At 44.8% G+C, this 17,567-nt stretch overlaps 10 non-coding genes across 10 annotated transcripts; 4 read left to right on the plus strand and 6 right to left on the minus strand.

Moving 5' to 3' along the window:
* Positions 1-6,397: 6,397 nt before the first annotated feature.
* On the minus strand, positions 6,398-6,560 carry LOC135019998 (U1 spliceosomal RNA). Its single transcript, XR_010217490.1, has one exon. It is a non-coding gene; the product is annotated as a U1 spliceosomal RNA (small nuclear RNA).
* Positions 6,561-6,704: 144 nt separating this feature from the next.
* On the plus strand, positions 6,705-6,820 carry LOC135019938 (U5 spliceosomal RNA). The gene has a single exon (XR_010217431.1). It is a non-coding gene; the product is annotated as a U5 spliceosomal RNA (small nuclear RNA).
* Positions 6,821-7,090: 270 nt separating this feature from the next.
* On the plus strand, positions 7,091-7,206 carry LOC135019967 (U5 spliceosomal RNA). The gene has a single exon (XR_010217461.1). It is a non-coding gene; the product is annotated as a U5 spliceosomal RNA (small nuclear RNA).
* A 286-nt stretch (positions 7,207-7,492) lies between these two features.
* On the plus strand, positions 7,493-7,608 carry LOC135019924 (U5 spliceosomal RNA). Its single transcript, XR_010217417.1, has one exon. It is a non-coding gene; the product is annotated as a U5 spliceosomal RNA (small nuclear RNA).
* Positions 7,609-7,883: 275 nt separating this feature from the next.
* On the plus strand, positions 7,884-7,999 carry LOC135019977 (U5 spliceosomal RNA). Its single transcript, XR_010217471.1, has one exon. It is a non-coding gene; the product is annotated as a U5 spliceosomal RNA (small nuclear RNA).
* A 6,629-nt stretch (positions 8,000-14,628) lies between these two features.
* LOC135019672 (U1 spliceosomal RNA) lies at positions 14,629-14,792 on the minus strand. Its single transcript, XR_010217194.1, has one exon. It is a non-coding gene; the product is annotated as a U1 spliceosomal RNA (small nuclear RNA).
* A 671-nt stretch (positions 14,793-15,463) lies between these two features.
* LOC135019909 (U1 spliceosomal RNA) lies at positions 15,464-15,623 on the minus strand. The gene has a single exon (XR_010217402.1). It is a non-coding gene; the product is annotated as a U1 spliceosomal RNA (small nuclear RNA).
* Positions 15,624-15,775: 152 nt separating this feature from the next.
* On the minus strand, positions 15,776-15,939 carry LOC135019725 (U1 spliceosomal RNA). The gene has a single exon (XR_010217245.1). It is a non-coding gene; the product is annotated as a U1 spliceosomal RNA (small nuclear RNA).
* A 668-nt stretch (positions 15,940-16,607) lies between these two features.
* LOC135019844 (U1 spliceosomal RNA) lies at positions 16,608-16,771 on the minus strand. Its single transcript, XR_010217352.1, has one exon. It is a non-coding gene; the product is annotated as a U1 spliceosomal RNA (small nuclear RNA).
* Positions 16,772-16,923: 152 nt separating this feature from the next.
* Positions 16,924-17,087, minus strand: LOC135019682 (U1 spliceosomal RNA). Its single transcript, XR_010217204.1, has one exon. It is a non-coding gene; the product is annotated as a U1 spliceosomal RNA (small nuclear RNA).
* Between the last annotated feature and the right edge of the window lie 480 nt (positions 17,088-17,567).

Consider the following 17,567-nt stretch of genomic DNA (forward strand, 5'->3'; position numbering starts at 1 on the left):
AGATACAATGTCTAAAGTGCATACAGATAGCTACTAATAACTCTTGATAAGAAAGTATATCAGTGTGGGTATATTTATATGATGGGATATTGGGACTAGTGAATATATATCACTCCTGCTGTCCAGATTGGCAATAACCAGACAATTATGATAAGAGTAGAGATGTCACATGGGCTGCTATAGATATTAATTTAATGCTGTATGTGTCATTTGTTACAAATGGATACATTTTCTATGAGTCAGCCTAGCAGCTGCATGTTCTAACAGAACACTATCCTCACACAGAATCTGCTAACCTTGAGATAACTAAATGACAGTGTGTAACAGTCTCTTTACTATAAGACTGTTACAAAGTAATATATATATTTGAAGTCAGTCTAGCAGCTGTGTGTTCCAGCAGTTTATAAGACAAAGAAAATCTCCTATTGTGGAATCTAGACACATGGGACTGCTGGCCTGTGTCATACTATTTCTATGTAATACCAGTAACATGTATATAACTGTTACATAATTGTTACAAATGGATAAATCTTTGAGTCAGCCTAGCAGCTGCATGTCCTAACAGGACACCATAAATCCTTTACAGTGTAACAAATTGATTGGTAACACTTAAAGGCTGGAGAGCAGTTATATGCCTTACTAGCATACTCAATATACCACATTATTACACCAGTTACCACGATTATTGACAGCGCATTTGATATATTATATTACCCTCACACTGAGTCTGTTTACCTTTAGATAACTAAGTGACCGAATATGTAACAGTTTCTCTATCATAAGACTGTTACAAAGTGAGATAGATATATTTGGAAGTCAGTCAAACAGCTGTGTGTTTCAGCGGTTTATAAGAAAATTCCTCATTGTGGAATCTGGACCACTAAGGGTTATTATATATATAGCACATGGAATTGCCACATCTCCCTATATGATAATTTCATTACACTGTAACATAATAAGAATTAACTCTTTAACAGTGTAAATAGAGAGTAATGAATCTCTGACACATGGAATATATTATTTCTTAGATGAATTGGATAAACCATTATGACAGACACTTTGCTTCCTAATAAGAATTGAGGTGGCTATACCTCTAAGGAAAGCATTATTGCCTACGCCTAGATCAGATTAAATAAGATCTGGCTGAATATATGAAGGAAGGTTGCTATTTATATGAGAATTGGAATTGCTATATTCCTTAAGGCAACCCCACCGATTGATATATGTTGTCAATTAAGTATATCTGAACGGCTATATCTGGACCAGATTTAATAAGATCTGGCTGATTATATGAAGGAGGGCTGCTATTTATATTGGAATTGCCATATTCCTTAAGGCAACCGCACCTGTTGGTATATCTCGCCAATTAACTATATCTAAACAGCTAAATTAAAGCTATTCATCATTTTTTTAGTTTGGATATTAATAAATATGATCTTTCCATGATGCATAGAGATTTCCCTATCAAGTGATTCCTTATCCGATATAGAAAGCTATCCCCCTGTGGTATTGAATTTAGGAATATAGTCTTAGGGGACACAGATAAATAAGTGATCCCCATCTACCTAAGCACCCCACAAATTGGAGGTTAGCTTACCGGTTATACTCAATCACCCCCACAAATTCGCCAATGGGGATGGCTTCCCGGGAGGTAACCCCTATTGAGTGAAGGGAGTATATAGGATACGACCCAGTGGTACCTGACGACATAGATACTAACAGCTATTTAATAACATTACGCTAGAAAGTGATTATTAGCAACATATATATCTATATAAACAACCCCGCCAGGGTTGTGCCTTCAAAAATAATCACACACGGACACGCTTTTTAAACCTTTTTTTCACATCTCTTTATTCTTCTTATGCACATGTATGTTAGTTCTGTGATTTTAACCTTTATGTTTCACTGCAGTTTGGGATAATAATATTAATATTTATCCAATTTTAATACATACTTAATAAAGGTTATATTTTATGATTCATTCATTCTGTCCAGTGCGTCAACAGTGCAGATTTCTTCTTGTTTTTTCTCCCAAATTCTATAACAATGACAGTAAATGTTGTTTCTTTTCAAACAGAACTTTCTTGACCATGCTACTTGCTTGAAAGATCTGGGAGCACATGGAAAACAGTACAAACCATGCAGTATCACAAGAGCCTTTATTTGATCTTTCATGAAGATAGAGCAGAATTGAGGACACGTCAACAATTTCTGCCGAAGGTGGTTCATCTTTCCACATGGTGCCTTTGGCCACTGACACCTTCGTTGAGTCAAAGTCTCTGGCTGTGGTCAGAACTTTGAAAATTTATGTCACCAGAACGGTTCAGATTAGGAAAACAGAGGCTCTGTTTGTCCTGTATGCTCCCAACAGGATTGGGTGTCCTGCTTCCATGTAGACCATTATGCGCTGGATCTGTGGTAAGATTCAGCATGCTCATTCCATGGCAGGATTGCCGTTACTGAATTAGGTGAAGACCCATTCTACTAGAAAGGTGGGTTCATCCTGGGCAGCTGGTCGGGGAGTCTCGGCATTGCAACTTTGCCGAGCAGCTATTTAGTAAACACTTTTGCTAAGTTTTACAAGTTTGATACCTTGGCTGATGATAACCTCAAGTTGGGTCATTCGGTGCTGCAGAGTCGTACGCACTCTCCCACCCGTTCAAGAGCTTTGGTATAACCCCATGGTTCTTAATGTGACCCCAGCATCCTCTAGGTCGTATGAGAAAATAGGATTTTAATACCTACCGGTAAATCCTTTTCTCTTAGTCCGTAGAGGATGCTGGGCACCCGTCCCAGTCCATACTGTGTCTGCAGTTATTACTTGTGGTTATACACATGTTATGTTATGGTTCTGGTCAGCTTTTTGCTGCAATTGTTCATGCCGTTGGCTTGTGTTCTGTTGAATGCCACGTTCTGCGGCATGCTTAAGGTGTGAGCTGGTAAGATGCTCACCTTAGTTTAACAATAAATCCTTTCCTCGAAATGTCCGTCTCCCTGGGCACAGTTCCTATAACTGGAGTCTGGAGGAGGGGCATAGAGGGAGGAGCCAGTTCACACCCTTTGAAAGTCTTAAAGTGCCCATGTCTCTTGCGGATCCCGTCTATACCCCATGGTTCTTAATGTGACCCCAGCATCCTCTACGGACTAAGAGAAAAGGATGCCCTTGCGCACTATCCTGACTTCTCCTCCCGTCTGCTTACTTTGTGCCTTCCAACGCACAATGCGAACTACAGGTGGTGCTGCAGGGCCCACACCCTTTTACTTGCCTTACAGAACAGCTCTGGAGCTGTTACAGTGCCCAGCTGCTGCAAGAAATCAGCTTGAATGCTTCAGGGGATGGGGCATGGCCAACATGAGCCCCACACCAAAGGAGGGTGGGGGTGTTTAATGCGAACTAGGGGTCATCCAAGCACCGCAAAAGGCCGCCATGCCCTGCATGCCCCTTTTCTCTTTTCATATGCAGATGAGGGTTCCAGCCAACTTTGGCCCACATCTTGGATGACATCACCGTATGCAAATCCGTCTTCTGCAGACCTTCCCCCAGGAATGCTTGTACTAGTTGTTGCATATGGTTTGATATTTGATGGTGCTTCAATATTAGGCAGCCTTCCACCCTCCCATGTTCATCTGAACAGATGTGGTCTCCCTGCAGTTGTTGTCCCCAGACGAGAGTTCCCTTGTGCGTCCTCAGTTGAATCTCCTTAACTTGACGGGGGAGGGGCTGCCCGAGCAGCCACCCTCCCCAGCCCTATCCCAACTCATACTTATTTTGCATATGAGATCTCTTGATCATGAAGATTGTTCTCACAGGGTGAGGTTCATCCATTATATTTTAAAATAGGAAGGTACAAATTACATATTTGAATTGCATCTATGTGCTGGATTCAAATGTCCCCCCCCCCCCCCTTCCTTTCTCAATTGTGCCCGTCAGCAGCTATTCTAAGGTTGCTGCCAATGGGTGTGACACATTAATTTCTTCTGTGGGGTACACTGGACTCCACAAGGATTCACATTGGGGTGTAGAGTAGGATCTTGATCTGAGGCACCAACCGGCTCAAAGCTTTTGACTGTTCCCAAGATGCTCAGCGCATCCTCCTCTATAACCCCGCTTCCATGAACAGGGAGCTCAGTTTGTAGTTGGTGCCTTCAGTAGCAGGCCACTTAACAGGGGCCTGCCTCAGGCAGCCTATTCTTAGCTATTAATTTTGACAAGAAAAGAAGAACTTGTTTTATGAGAATCTACAAGGGCTGCAGCAGGCTAGGTCTAATAGACATCTTTACTGCAGCTTCATCACTCCCAGCGGCGCTGTATACTCCCGTGCCCTGGTTGCTGGGTCACTGCAGCGGAGGCTCCAGTTTCTTCCTAAGGTCAGTCACACACACACCGCCCTTCCGGATCACGAGGCCGCTGATGAAGGGGAGCGTGGCCGTAGGGGGTGGACCGTGTGCGCACTGGCGTGGACACTGATTACTGGGCAGCCGCTCCACTAGCCACCAGGTACAGTTAAGGAGCACAGGTCTGGGAGTTTTACTCCTATATTAACCCAATTTTGTACTGCCCGCAGCGCATTGTGATAGGTAATAGGGCCTGATTCAGGTTGGAATGCAATCACAATAAGCGATCCAACTGCAAAAATTGCTAACAGCATACGCATGTGCCTGCATTTTCTGCAGCACCCCGCAGAGAATGCGATCGCCTCTGCCTGTCAATCGGGGCGGGGGGGGGGAGAGGGGGGTCAGCAACACTCCATTTCCAAGTCAGGGATGGAGCGGTGCGGGGGCAAGGCTTCAAAATGGGGTCTGCAACGGAGGAGACACAGGGGGCGTGGTCACAGCGGCTGTATGACATCACATTCAGCCGCTGTGATCACAAAAATGGTGGCGGCTTCCTGCGCGCACATACAGTCTGCACCAGCAGGAGGCTACACCATTTTTTATGATCACGCTGAACTGCAGTGCGACTGCAATTACAGCATGGTCAAGAATGGAGGCGTCATGCTGGGTGGCCATGCCCTGTCACTGTGCAGGAGCCAGCACCGCACACACACTAGTCCCCGGGTGCAGCCCCCAACCCCCGGGACACCCGGAGCAACAAAATGTAGATTCAGGCCACCAGGCCACGCCCCTACCTATGAAACCATGCCTCCTTTTTACCATTGCGCTGCTTATCTGCGCGCACTGCATTACAATCTCCTTCGCCACCTCTCTGGGTGTCACCAGTGATAGTGACACCTCTGCCATGCTTGTAGCAGCTGGTCCTAAGATCTACGCCTCAAGCCCTGAGTGTTTGCCCTTGTGACTTGTTGATCATCATAGCGAAGCAGATGCTTACAGAAAACTGCAGGGGCTTAGATTGAAAATAAAAAAATTGATGGGTATAAGGTAGAGAGGAGCGGGTTCGGTTCTCCGAGAACCGAATTCCCGATGAACTCCACGTGGTTTACACTGGTCCGAGGCAGGCTCGGTTGTTCCCGCCTGACTCGGAAAACCTGAACAAGGGAAAATGTCATCATCCCGCTGTCGGATTCTCTCGAGATTCGGATTCCATATAAAGAGCTGCGCGTTGCCGCCATTTTTACTCGTGCATTGAAGAGAGAGCGGAGAGGACGTGGCTATGTTCTCTCAGTGGAAATCTCAATATCAGTGCTCAGTATCAGTGGTTACTTATTGCTGCTCAGTAATACTAGTAGTGTGTCTCTCCTGCTCAGTGTCAGTTCTCAGTAGTATCCTCATCAGTGCTCAGTATCACTGCTCATTGTCTTGTGCTGCATTGTGGTGCTCAGCATACTACAGTACATTACTAATAGTCCAGTGCTGCATCTTGCTGCTCAGTGTCAGTTCTAGTATCCTCATCAGTGCTCACTATCACTGCTCATTACATTGTGGTGTTCTGTATACTACAGTAACATAGTAATATAGTAACATATAGTAACATAGTTTTTGAGGTTGAATAGAGGCAAATTGCCCATCGTGTTCAACCTGTTTTAAGTTGTGATGATTCTACATACTTGCTGAATAATGTTTTATGACTAGTTAGCTACTATAACTCATGTTACCCCCGGATTAACCATGTTGATATTTTAAGTATTATAACCTTAGATAGCTTTTTCATTCAGAAATGTATCCATTCCTTTTTTAAATCCAATTACAGAGTCCGCCATTACCACCTTCCCTGGCAGGGAATTCCACATCCTGATTGCCCTAACAGTGAAGATCATAGTATCTCACCTGGCAGGTAAGTAGGAGTTGGGCTAGAGCTGTGGAGGATTGCTGCTCGGGCACCCCCTGTCAAGTGAAGGAGATCCAACTGAGGCAGCACAAGGGAACTCTCGAAAGAAGAACAAGGCTAGAGGAAGATCTGAGACAAAGAAATCTGACTTTTACCAGAGCTGACCAGAGGAAAGCACAAACACAGTCCCCCACTACCACAAATAATGCAGTCGAGTTTCCCACATTGGGGAAATCACAGGGGTCAGCATACCCAGAATGCAATGAATGAACCTCACCCTGGGAGAACAATCTTCATGACCATGGTATCTCCTATGCAAAATAAGTATGATTTGGGATAGGGCTGGGGAGGGCCGCTGCTCAGGCACATCTCTGTCAAGTAAAGGAGATTCAACTGAGGCAGCACAAGGGAACTCTCATCTGGGGACAACAACTGCAGGGAGAACACATATTTTCAGATGAAAATCTTGGTCATGCTCTGGCTTCTCTTCAGAACGAACAAATCTTTCGCCTTTTACTAAAGATTTCCGTGGAGAGGAGCAAAACTGAGTTTTACCTCAATTTTTGCATGCCCCATCTTTTTGGATTTTCTTTTATCGGTTTAAAGATAGAATGAGTGTGCTTTAATGAAAGCTCATTTGCATAGAAATTACAGTAAATGTTTGTTTCTTTTCAAACAGAACTTTCTTGACCATGCTACTTGCTTGAAAGATCTGGGAGCACATGGAATACAGTACAAACCATGCTTATAGCAAGGAGAAGCCAGGTGAGAAATCTGCTTTCTTTCAAATTGGGCGCTCACTTTGATCTGAATGAGGACTGCTGGCATGGCACTCAGGCGACAGGTGGAATCTTGGTCATGCTCTGGTTTCTCTTCAGAATGAACAAATCTTTCGCCATTTATTAAAGATTTCCGTGGAGAGGAGCAAAACTGAGTTTTATCTCAATTTTTGCATGCCCCATATTATTGGGGTTTCTTTTATCAGTTTAAGGACAGAATGAGTGTGCTTTCTTGTTGGCTTTAATGTAAGTTTATTTGTATAACAATGACAGTAAATGTCTGTTTCTTTTCAAACAGAACTTTCTTGACCATGCTACTTGCTTGAAAGATCTGGGAGCACATGGAAAAGAGTACAAACCATGCTTATAGCAAGGGGAAGCCTGGTGAGAAATCTGCTTTCTTTCTTTCAAATTGGGTGCTCACTTTGAGCTGAATGAGGACTGCTGGCATGGCACTCAGGCGACAGGTGGAATCTTGGTCATGCTCTGGTTTCTCTTCAGAACGAACAAATCTTTCGCCTTTTACTAAAGATTTCCGTGGAGAGGAGCAAAACTGAGTTTTATCTCAAATTTTGCATTCCCCATCTTATTGGGGTTTTATTTTATCTGTTTAAAGATAGAACGAGTGTGCTTTAATGTAAGCTCATTTGCATAGAAATGACAGTAAATGTTTGTTTCTTTTCAAACAGAACTTTCTTGACTATACTAATTGCTTGAAAGATCTGGGAACACATGGAAAAGAGTACAAACCATGTTTATAGCTAGGGGAAGCCTGGTGAGAAATCTGCTATCTTTCTTTCAAATTGGGTGCTCACTTTGAGCTCAATGAGAACTGCTGGCATGGCACTCAGGCGACAGGTGGAATCTTGGTCATGCTCTGGTTTCTCTTCAGAACTAACAAATATTTCGCCTTTTATTAAAGATTTCCGTGGAGAGGAGCAAAACTGAGTTTTATCTCAATTTTTGCATGCCCCATATTATTGGGGTTTCTTTTATCAGTTTAAAGACAGAACGAGTGTGCTTTCTTGTTAGCTTTAATGTAAGTTGCCATAGATGCAGTGAAACACACGTGTAGGGCACGGCGTGTCCGCGTGTATTTGACTCATGTGAAATGTTATAAAACAAAAATATATGATTATGATGTTAGCTGTTAGTCTCCACTAATAGGGAATAGAAGCTGAGCTATAAGAAAGGAATACACTAGATATGATGTCACTTAGCAGATACAATGTCTAAAGTGCATACAGATAGCTACTAATAACTCTTGATAAGAAAGTATATCAGTGTGGGTATATTTATATGATGGGATATTGGGACTAGTGAATATATATCACTCCTGCTGTCCAGATTGGCAATAACCAGACAATTATGATAAGAGTAGAGATGTCACATGGGCTGCTATAGATATTAATTTAATGCTGTATGTGTCATTTGTTACAAATTGATACATTTTCTATGAGTCAGCCTAGCAGCTGCATGTTCTAACAGAACACTATCCTCACACAGAATCTGCTAACCTTGAGATAACTAAATGACAGTGTGTAACAGTCTCTTTACTATAAGACTGTTACAAAGTAATATATATATTTGAAGTCAGTCTAGCAGCTGTGTGTTCCAGCAGTTTATAAGACAAAGAAAATCTCCTATTGTGGAATCTAGACACATGGGACTGCTGGCCTGTGTCATACTATTTCTATGTAATACCAGTAACATGTATATAACTGTTACATAATTGTTACAAATGGATAAATCTTTGAGTCAGCCTAGCAGCTGCATGTCCTAACAGGACACCATAAATCCTTTACAGTGTAACAAATTGATTGGTAACACTTAAAGGCTGGAGAGCAGTTATATGCCTTACTAGCATACTCAATATACCACATTATTACACCAGTTACCACGATTATTGACAGCGCATTTGATATATTATATTACCCTCACACTGAGTCTGTTTACCTTTAGATAACTAAGTGACCGAATATGTAACAGTTTCTCTATCATAAGACTGTTACAAAGTGAGATAGATATATTTGGAAGTCAGTCAAACAGCTGTGTGTTTCAGCGGTTTATAAGAAAATTCCTCATTGTGGAATCTGGACCACTAAGGGTTATTATATATATAGCACATGGAATTGCCACATCTCCCTATATGATAATTTCATTACACTGTAACATAATAAGAATTAACTCTTTAACAGTGTAAATAGAGAGTAATGAATCTCTGACACATGGAATATATTATTTCTTAGATGAATTGGATAAACCATTATGACAGACACTTTGCTTCCTAATAAGAATTGAGGTGGCTATACCTCTAAGGAAAGCATTATTGCCTACGCCTAGATCAGATTAAATAAGATCTGGCTGAATATATGAAGGAAGGTTGCTATTTATATGAGAATTGGAATTGCTATATTCCTTAAGGCAACCCCACCGATTGATATATGTTGTCAATTAAGTATATCTGAACGGCTATATCTGGACCAGATTTAATAAGATCTGGCTGATTATATGAAGGAGGGCTGCTATTTATATTGGAATTGCCATATTCCTTAAGGCAACCGCACCTGTTGGTATATCTCGCCAATTAACTATATCTAAACAGCTAAATTAAAGCTATTCATCATTTTTTTTAGTTTGGATATTAATAAATATGATCTTTCCATGATGCATAGAGATTTCCCTATCAAGTGATTCCTTATCCGATATAGAAAGCTATCCCCCTGTGGTATTGAATTTAGGAATATAGTCTTAGGGGACACAGAGAAATAAGTGATCCCCATCTACCTAAGCACCCCACAAATTGGAGGTTAGCTTACCGGTTATACTCAATCACCCCCACAAATTCGCCAATGGGGATGGCTTCCCGGGAGGTAACCCATATTGAGTGAAGGGAGTATATAGGATACGACCCAGTGGTACCTGACGACATAGATACTAACAGCTATTTAATAACATTACGCTAGAAAGTGATTATTAGCAACATATATATCTATATAAACAACCCCGCCAGGGTTGTGCCTTCAAAAATAATCACACACGGACACGCTTTTTAAACCTTTTTTTCACATCTCTTTATTCTTCTTATGCACATGTATGTTAGTTCTGTGATTTTAACCTTTATGTTTCACTGCAGTTTGGGATAATAATATTAATATTTATCCAATTTTAATACATACTTAATAAAGGTTATATTTTATGATTCATTCATTCTGTCCAGTGCGTCAACAGTGCAGATTTCTTCTTGTTTTTTCTCCCAAATTCTATAACAATGACAGTAAATGTTGTTTCTTTTCAAACAGAACTTTCTTGACCATGCTACTTGCTTGAAAGATCTGGGAGCACATGGAAAACAGTACAAACCATGCAGTATCACAAGAGCCTTTATTTGATCTTTCATGAAGATAGAGCAGAATTGAGGACACGTCAACAATTTCTGCCGAAGGTGGTTCATCTTTCCACATGGTGCCTTTGGCCACTGACACCTTCGTTGAGTCAAAGTCTCTGGCTGTGGTCAGAACTTTGAAAATTTATGTCACCAGAACGGTTCAGATTAGGAAAACAGAGGCTCTGTTTGTCCTGTATGCTCCCAACAGGATTGGGTGTCCTGCTTCCATGTAGACCATTATGCGCTGGATCTGTGGTAAGATTCAGCATGCTCATTCCATGGCAGGATTGCCGTTACTGAATTAGGTGAAGACCCATTCTACTAGAAAGGTGGGTTCATCCTGGGCAGCTGGTCGGGGAGTCTCGGCATTGCAACTTTGCCGAGCAGCTATTTAGTAAACACTTTTGCTAAGTTTTACAAGTTTGATACCTTGGCTGATGATAACCTCAAGTTGGGTCATTCGGTGCTGCAGAGTCGTACGCACTCTCCCACCCGTTCAAGAGCTTTGGTATAACCCCATGGTTCTTAATGTGACCCCAGCATCCTCTAGGTCGTATGAGAAAATAGGATTTTAATACCTACCGGTAAATCCTTTTCTCTTAGTCCGTAGAGGATGCTGGGCACCCGTCCCAGTCCATACTGTGTCTGCAGTTATTACTTGTGGTTATACACATGTTATGTTATGGTTCTGGTCAGCTTTTTGCTGCAATTGTTCATGCCGTTGGCTTGTGTTCTGTTGAATGCCACGTTCTGCGGCATGCTTAAGGTGTGAGCTGGTAAGATGCTCACCTTAGTTTAACAATAAATCCTTTCCTCGAAATGTCCGTCTCCCTGGGCACAGTTCCTATAACTGGAGTCTGGAGGAGGGGCATAGAGGGAGGAGCCAGTTCACACCCTTTGAAAGTCTTAAAGTGCCCATGTCTCTTGCGGATCCCGTCTATACCCCATGGTTCTTAATGTGACCCCAGCATCCTCTACGGACTAAGAGAAAAGGATGCCCTTGCGCACTATCCTGACTTCTCCTCCCGTCTGCTTACTTTGTGCCTTCCAACGCACAATGCGTACTACAGGTGGTGCTGCAGGGCCCACACCCTTTTACTTGCCTTACAGAACAGCTCTGGAGCTGTTACAGTGCCCAGCTGCTGCAAGAAATCAGCTTGAATGCTTCAGGGGATGGGGCATGGCCAACATGAGCCCCACACCAAAGGAGGGTGGGGGTGTTTAATGCGAACTAGGGGTCATCCAAGCACCGCAAAAGGCCGCCATGCCCTGCATGCCCCTTTTCTCTTTTCATATGCAGATGAGGGTTCCAGCCAACTTTGGCCCACATCTTGGATGACATCACCGTATGCAAATCCGTCTTCTGCAGACCTTCCCCCAGGAATGCTTGTACTAGTTGTTGCATATGGTTTGATATTTGATGGTGCTTCAATATTAGGCAGCCTTCCACCCTCCCATGTTCATCTGAACAGATGTGGTCTCCCTGCAGTTGTTGTCCCCAGACGAGAGTTCCCTTGTGCGTCCTCAGTTGAATCTCCTTAACTTGACGGGGGAGGGGCTGCCCGAGCAGCCACCCTCCCCAGCCCTATCCCAACTCATACTTATTTTGCATATGAGATCTCTTGATCATGAAGATTGTTCTCACAAGGTGAGGTTCATCCATTATATTTTAAAATAGGAAGGTACAAATTACATATTTGAATTGCATCTATGTGCTGGATTCAAATGTCCCCCCCCCCCTTCCTTTCTCAATTGTGCCCGTCAGCAGCTATTCTAAGGTTGCTGCCAATGGGTGTGACACATTAATTTCTTCTGTGGGGTACACTGGACTCCACAAGGATTCACATTGGGGTGTAGAGTAGGATCTTGATCTGAGGCACCAACCGGCTCAAAGCTTTTGACTGTTCCCAAGATGCTCAGCGCATCCTCCTCTATAACCCCGCTTCCATGAACAGGGAGCTCAGTTTGTAGTTGGTGCCTTCAGTAGCAGGCCACTTAACAGGGGCCTGCCTCAGGCAGCCTATTCTTAGCTATTAATTTTGACAAGAAAAGAAGAACTTGTTTTATGAGAATCTACAAGGGCTGCAGCAGGCTAGGTCTAATAGACATCTTTACTGCAGCTTCATCACTCCCAGCGGCGCTGTATACTCCCGTGCCCTGGTTGCTGGGTCACTGCAGCGGAGGCTCCAGTTTCTTCCTAAGGTCAGTCACACACACACCGCCCTTCCGGATCACGAGGCCGCTGATGAAGGGGAGCGTGGCCGTAGGGGGTGGACCGTGTGCGCACTGGCGTGGACACTGATTACTGGGCAGCCGCTCCACTAGCCACCAGGTACAGTTAAGGAGCACAGGTCTGGGAGTTTTACTCCTATATTAACCCAATTTTGTACTGCCCGCAGCGCATTGTGATAGGTAATAGGGCCTGATTCAGGTTGGAATGCAATCACAATAAGCGATCCAACTGCAAAAATTGCTAACAGCATACGCATGTGCCTGCATTTTCTGCGGCACCCCGCAGAGAATGCGATCGCCTCTGCCTGTCAATCGGGGCGGGGGGGGGGGAGAGGGGGGTCAGCAACACTCCATTTCCAAGTCAGGGATGGAGCGGTGCGGGGGCAAGGCTTCAAAATGGGGTCTGCAACGGAGGAGACACAGGGGGCGTGGTCACAGCGGCTGTATGACATCACATTCAGCCGCTGTGATCACAAAAATGGTGGCGGCTTCCTGCGCGCACATACAGTCTGCACCAGCAGGAGGCTACACCATTTTTTATGATCACGCTGAACTGCAGTGCGACTGCAATTACAGCATGGTCAAGAATGGAGGCGTCATGCTGGGTGGCCATGCCCTGTCACTGTGCAGGAGCCAGCACCGCACACACACTAGTCCCCGGGTGCAGCCCCCAACCCCCGGGACACCCGGAGCAACAAAATGTAGATTCAGGCCACCAGGCCACGCCCCTACCTATGAAACCATGCCTCCTTTTTACCATTGCGCTGCTTATCTGCGCGCACTGCATTACAATCTCCTTCGCCACCTCTCTGGGTGTCACCAGTGATAGTGACACCTCTGCCATGCTTGTAGCAGCTGGTCCTAAGATCTACGCCTCAAGCCCTGAGTGTTTGCCCTTGTGACTTGTTGATCATCATAGCGAAGCAGATGCTTACAGAAAACTGCAGGGGCTTAGATTGAAAATAAAAAAATTGATGGGTATAAGGTAGAGAGGAGCGGGTTCGGTTCTCCGAGAACCGAATTCCCGACGAACTCCACGTGGTTTACACTGGTCCGAAGCAGGCTCGGTTGTTCCCGCCTGACTCGGAAAACCTGAACAAGGGAAAATGTCATCATCCCGCTGTCGGATTCTCTCGAGATTCGGATTCCATATAAAGAGCTGCGCGTTGCCGCCATTTTTACTCGTGCATTGAAGAGAGAGCGGAGAGGACGTGGCTATGTTCTCTCAGTGGAAATCTCAATATCAGTGCTCAGTATCAGTGGTTACTTATTGCTGCTCAGTAATACTAGTAGTGTGTCTCTCCTGCTCAGTGTCAGTTCTCAGTAGTATCCTCATCAGTGCTCAGTATCACTGCTCATTGTCTTGTGCTGCATTGTGGTGCTCAGCATACTACAGTACATTACTAATAGTCCAGTGCTGCATCTTGCTGCTCAGTGTCAGTTCTAGTATCCTCATCAGTGCTCACTATCACTGCTCATTACATTGTGGTGTTCTGTATACTACAGTAACATAGTAATATAGTAACATATAGTAACATAGTTTTTGAGGTTGAATAGAGGCAAATTGCCCATCGTGTTCAACCTGTTTTAAGTTGTGATGATTCTACATACTTGCTGAATAATGTTTTATGACTAGTTAGCTACTATAACTCATGTTACCCCCGGATTAACCATGTTGATATTTTAAGTATTATAACCTTGGATAGCTTTTTCATTCAGAAATGTATCCATTCCTTTTTTAAATCCAATTACAGAGTCCGCCATTACCACCTTCCCTGGCAGGGAATTCCACATCCTGATTGCCCTAACAGTGAACATCATAGTATCTCACCTGGCAGGTAAGTAGGAGTTGGGCTAGAGCTGTGGAGGATTGCTGCTCGGGCACCCCCTGTCAAGTGAAGGAGATCCAACTGAGGCAGCACAAGGGAACTCTCGAAAGAAGAACAAGGCTAGAGGAAGATCTGAGACAAAGAAATCTGACTTTTACCAGAGCTGACCAGAGGAAAGCACAAACGCAGTCCCCCACTACCACAAATAATGCAGTCGAGTTTCCCACATTTGGGGAAATCACAGGGGTCAGCATACCCAGAGTGCAATGAATGAACCTCACCCTGGGAGAACAATCTTCATGACCATGGTATCTCCTATGCAAAATAAGTATGATTTGGGATAGGGCTGGGGAGGGCCGCTGCTCAGGCACATCTCTGTCAAGTAAAGGAGATTCAACTGAGGCAACACAAGGGAACTCTCATCTGGGGACAACAACTGCAGGGAGAACACATATTTTCAGATGAACATGGGAGGGCAGAAGGCTGCCTAACACTGAAGCACCCCCAAACAACAAACCAAATGCAACTACTAGTGCAAGCATTCCTGGGGGAAGGCCTGCAGCAGATGGATTTGCATATGGTGATGTCATCCAAGCAGTGGGTCAAAGTTGGCTTCAACCCTCGTCTGCATATGAAAATAAAAAAGGGGTGTGCAGGGCATGGCGGCCTTTTGCGGCGCTTGGATGACCCCTAGTTTGCATTAAACACCTCCACCTTCCTTCGGTGTGGGGCTCATGTTGGCTATGCCCCAGCCCCTGAAGCATTCAAGCTGATTTCTTGCAGCAGCTGGGCACTGTAACAGCTCCAGAGCTGCTCTGTAAAGCAAGTAAAAGGGTGTGGGCCCTGCAGCACTACCTGTAGTTTGCATTGTGCGTTGGAAGGCACAAAGTAAGCAGACGGGAGAAGTCAGGATAGTGCACAAGGGCATAGAAGGGAGCGGCTCAAGAAAAGAGAAGTGGAAACAGACAGCAAACTAGGCTGGAGAGAGACCTGAGACAAAGAGATTTGAATTATACGAGAGCCGACCAGAGGAAACACAAATTATGTAATCAAGTGTCCCACATTTGGGGAAATCGTAGGAGCAGCACACCCAGAGTGCATTGGGTGAGCCTTGCCCTAGAAGCACCTTCCTGATCATAGTATCTCACCTGGCAGGTAAGTAGGAGTTGGGCTAGAGCTGGGGAGGGTCGCTGTTCGGGCACCCCCCTGTCAAGTGAAGGAGATCCAACTGAGGCAGCACAAGGAAACTCTCGAAAAAAGAACAAGGCTAGAGGAAGATCTGAGACAAAGAAATCTGACTTTTACCAGAGCTGACCAGAGGAAAGCACAAACACAGTCCCCCACTACCACAAATAATGCAGTCGAGTTTCCCACATTTGGGGAAATGACAGGGGTCAGCATACCCAGAATGCAATGAATGAACCTCACCCTGGGAGAACAATCTTCATGACAATGGTATCTCCTATGCAAAATAAGTATGATTTGGGATAGGGCTGGGGAGGGCCGCTGCTCAGGCACATCTCTGTCAAGTAAAGGAGATTCAACTGAGGCAGCACAAGGGAACTCTCATCTGGGGACAACAACTGCAGGGAGAACACATATTTTCAGATGAACATGGGAGAGCAGAAGGCTGCCTAATACTGAAGCACCCCCAAACAACAAACCAAATGCAACAACTAGTACAAGCATTCCTGGGAAAAGGTCTGCAGAAGACGGATTTGCATACGGTGATGTCATCCAAGCAGTGGGCCAAAGTTGGCTGGAACCCTCATCTGCATATGAAAAGAGAAAAGGGGTATGCAGGGCATGGCGGCCTTTTGCGGCGCTTGGATGACCCTTAGTTCGCATTAAACACCTCCACCCTCCGTCGGTGTGGGGCTCATGTTGGCTATGCCCCAGCCCCTGAAGCATTCAAGCTGATTTCTTGCAGCAGCTGGGCACTGTAACAGCTCCAGAGCTGCTCTGTAAGGCAAGTAAAAGGGTGTTGGCCCTGCAGCACTACCTGTAGTTTGCATTGTGCGTTGGAAGGCACAAAGTAAGCAGACAGGAGAAGTCAGGAGAGTGCACAAGGGCAAGGGCAGGGGCTCAAGAAAAGAGAAGTGGAAACAGACAGCAAACTAGGCTGGAGAGAGACCTGAGACAAAGAGATCTGAATTATACGAGTAGCCGACCAGAGGAAACACAAATTATGTAGTCAAGTGTCCCACATTTGGGGAAATCGTAGGAGCAGCACACCCAGAGTGCAATGGGTGAGCCTTGCCCTGGGAGAAGCACCTTCCTGATCATAGTATCTCACCTGGCAGGTAAGTAGGAGTTGGGCTAGAGCTGGGGAGGGTCGCTGCTCGGGCACCCCCCTGTCAAGTGAAGGAAATCCAACTGAGGCAGCACAAGGAAACTCTCAAAAAAAGAACAAGGCTAGAGGAAGATCTGAGACAAAGAAATCTGACTTTTACCAGAGCTGACCAGAGGAAAGCACAAACACAGTCCCCCACTACCACAAATAATGCAGTCGAGTTTCCCACATTTGGGGAAATCACAGGGGTCAGCATACCCAGAATGCAATGAATGAACCTCACCCTGGAAGAACAATCTTCATGACCATGGTATCTCCTATGCAAAATAAGTATGATTTGGGATAGGGCTGGGGAGGGCCGCTGCTCAGGCACATCTCTGTCAAGTAAAGGAGATTCAACTGAGGCAGCACAAGAGAACTCTCATCTGGGGACAACAACTGCAGGGAGAACACATATTTTCAGATGAACATGGGAGAGCAGAAGGCTGCCTAATACTGAAGCACCCCAAACAACAAACCAAATGCAACAACTAGTACAAGCATTCCTGGGGGAAGGTCTGCAGAAGACGTATTTGCATACGGTGATGTCATCCAAGCAGTGGGCCAAAGTTGGCTGGAACCCTCATCTGCATATGAAAAGAGAAAAGGGGTATGCAGGGCATGGCGGCCTTTTGCGGCGCTTGGATGACCCTTAGTTCGCATTAAACACCTCCACCCTCCGTCGGTGTGGGGCTCATGTTGGCTATGCCCCAGCCCCTGAAGCATTCAAGCTGATTTCTTGCAGCAGCTGGGCACTGTAACAGCTCCAGAGCTG

Source organism: Pseudophryne corroboree, unplaced genomic scaffold, assembly GCF_028390025.1.
Source record: "Pseudophryne corroboree isolate aPseCor3 unplaced genomic scaffold, aPseCor3.hap2 scaffold_337, whole genome shotgun sequence".
Lineage (NCBI taxonomy): Eukaryota > Metazoa > Chordata > Amphibia > Anura > Myobatrachidae > Pseudophryne > Pseudophryne corroboree.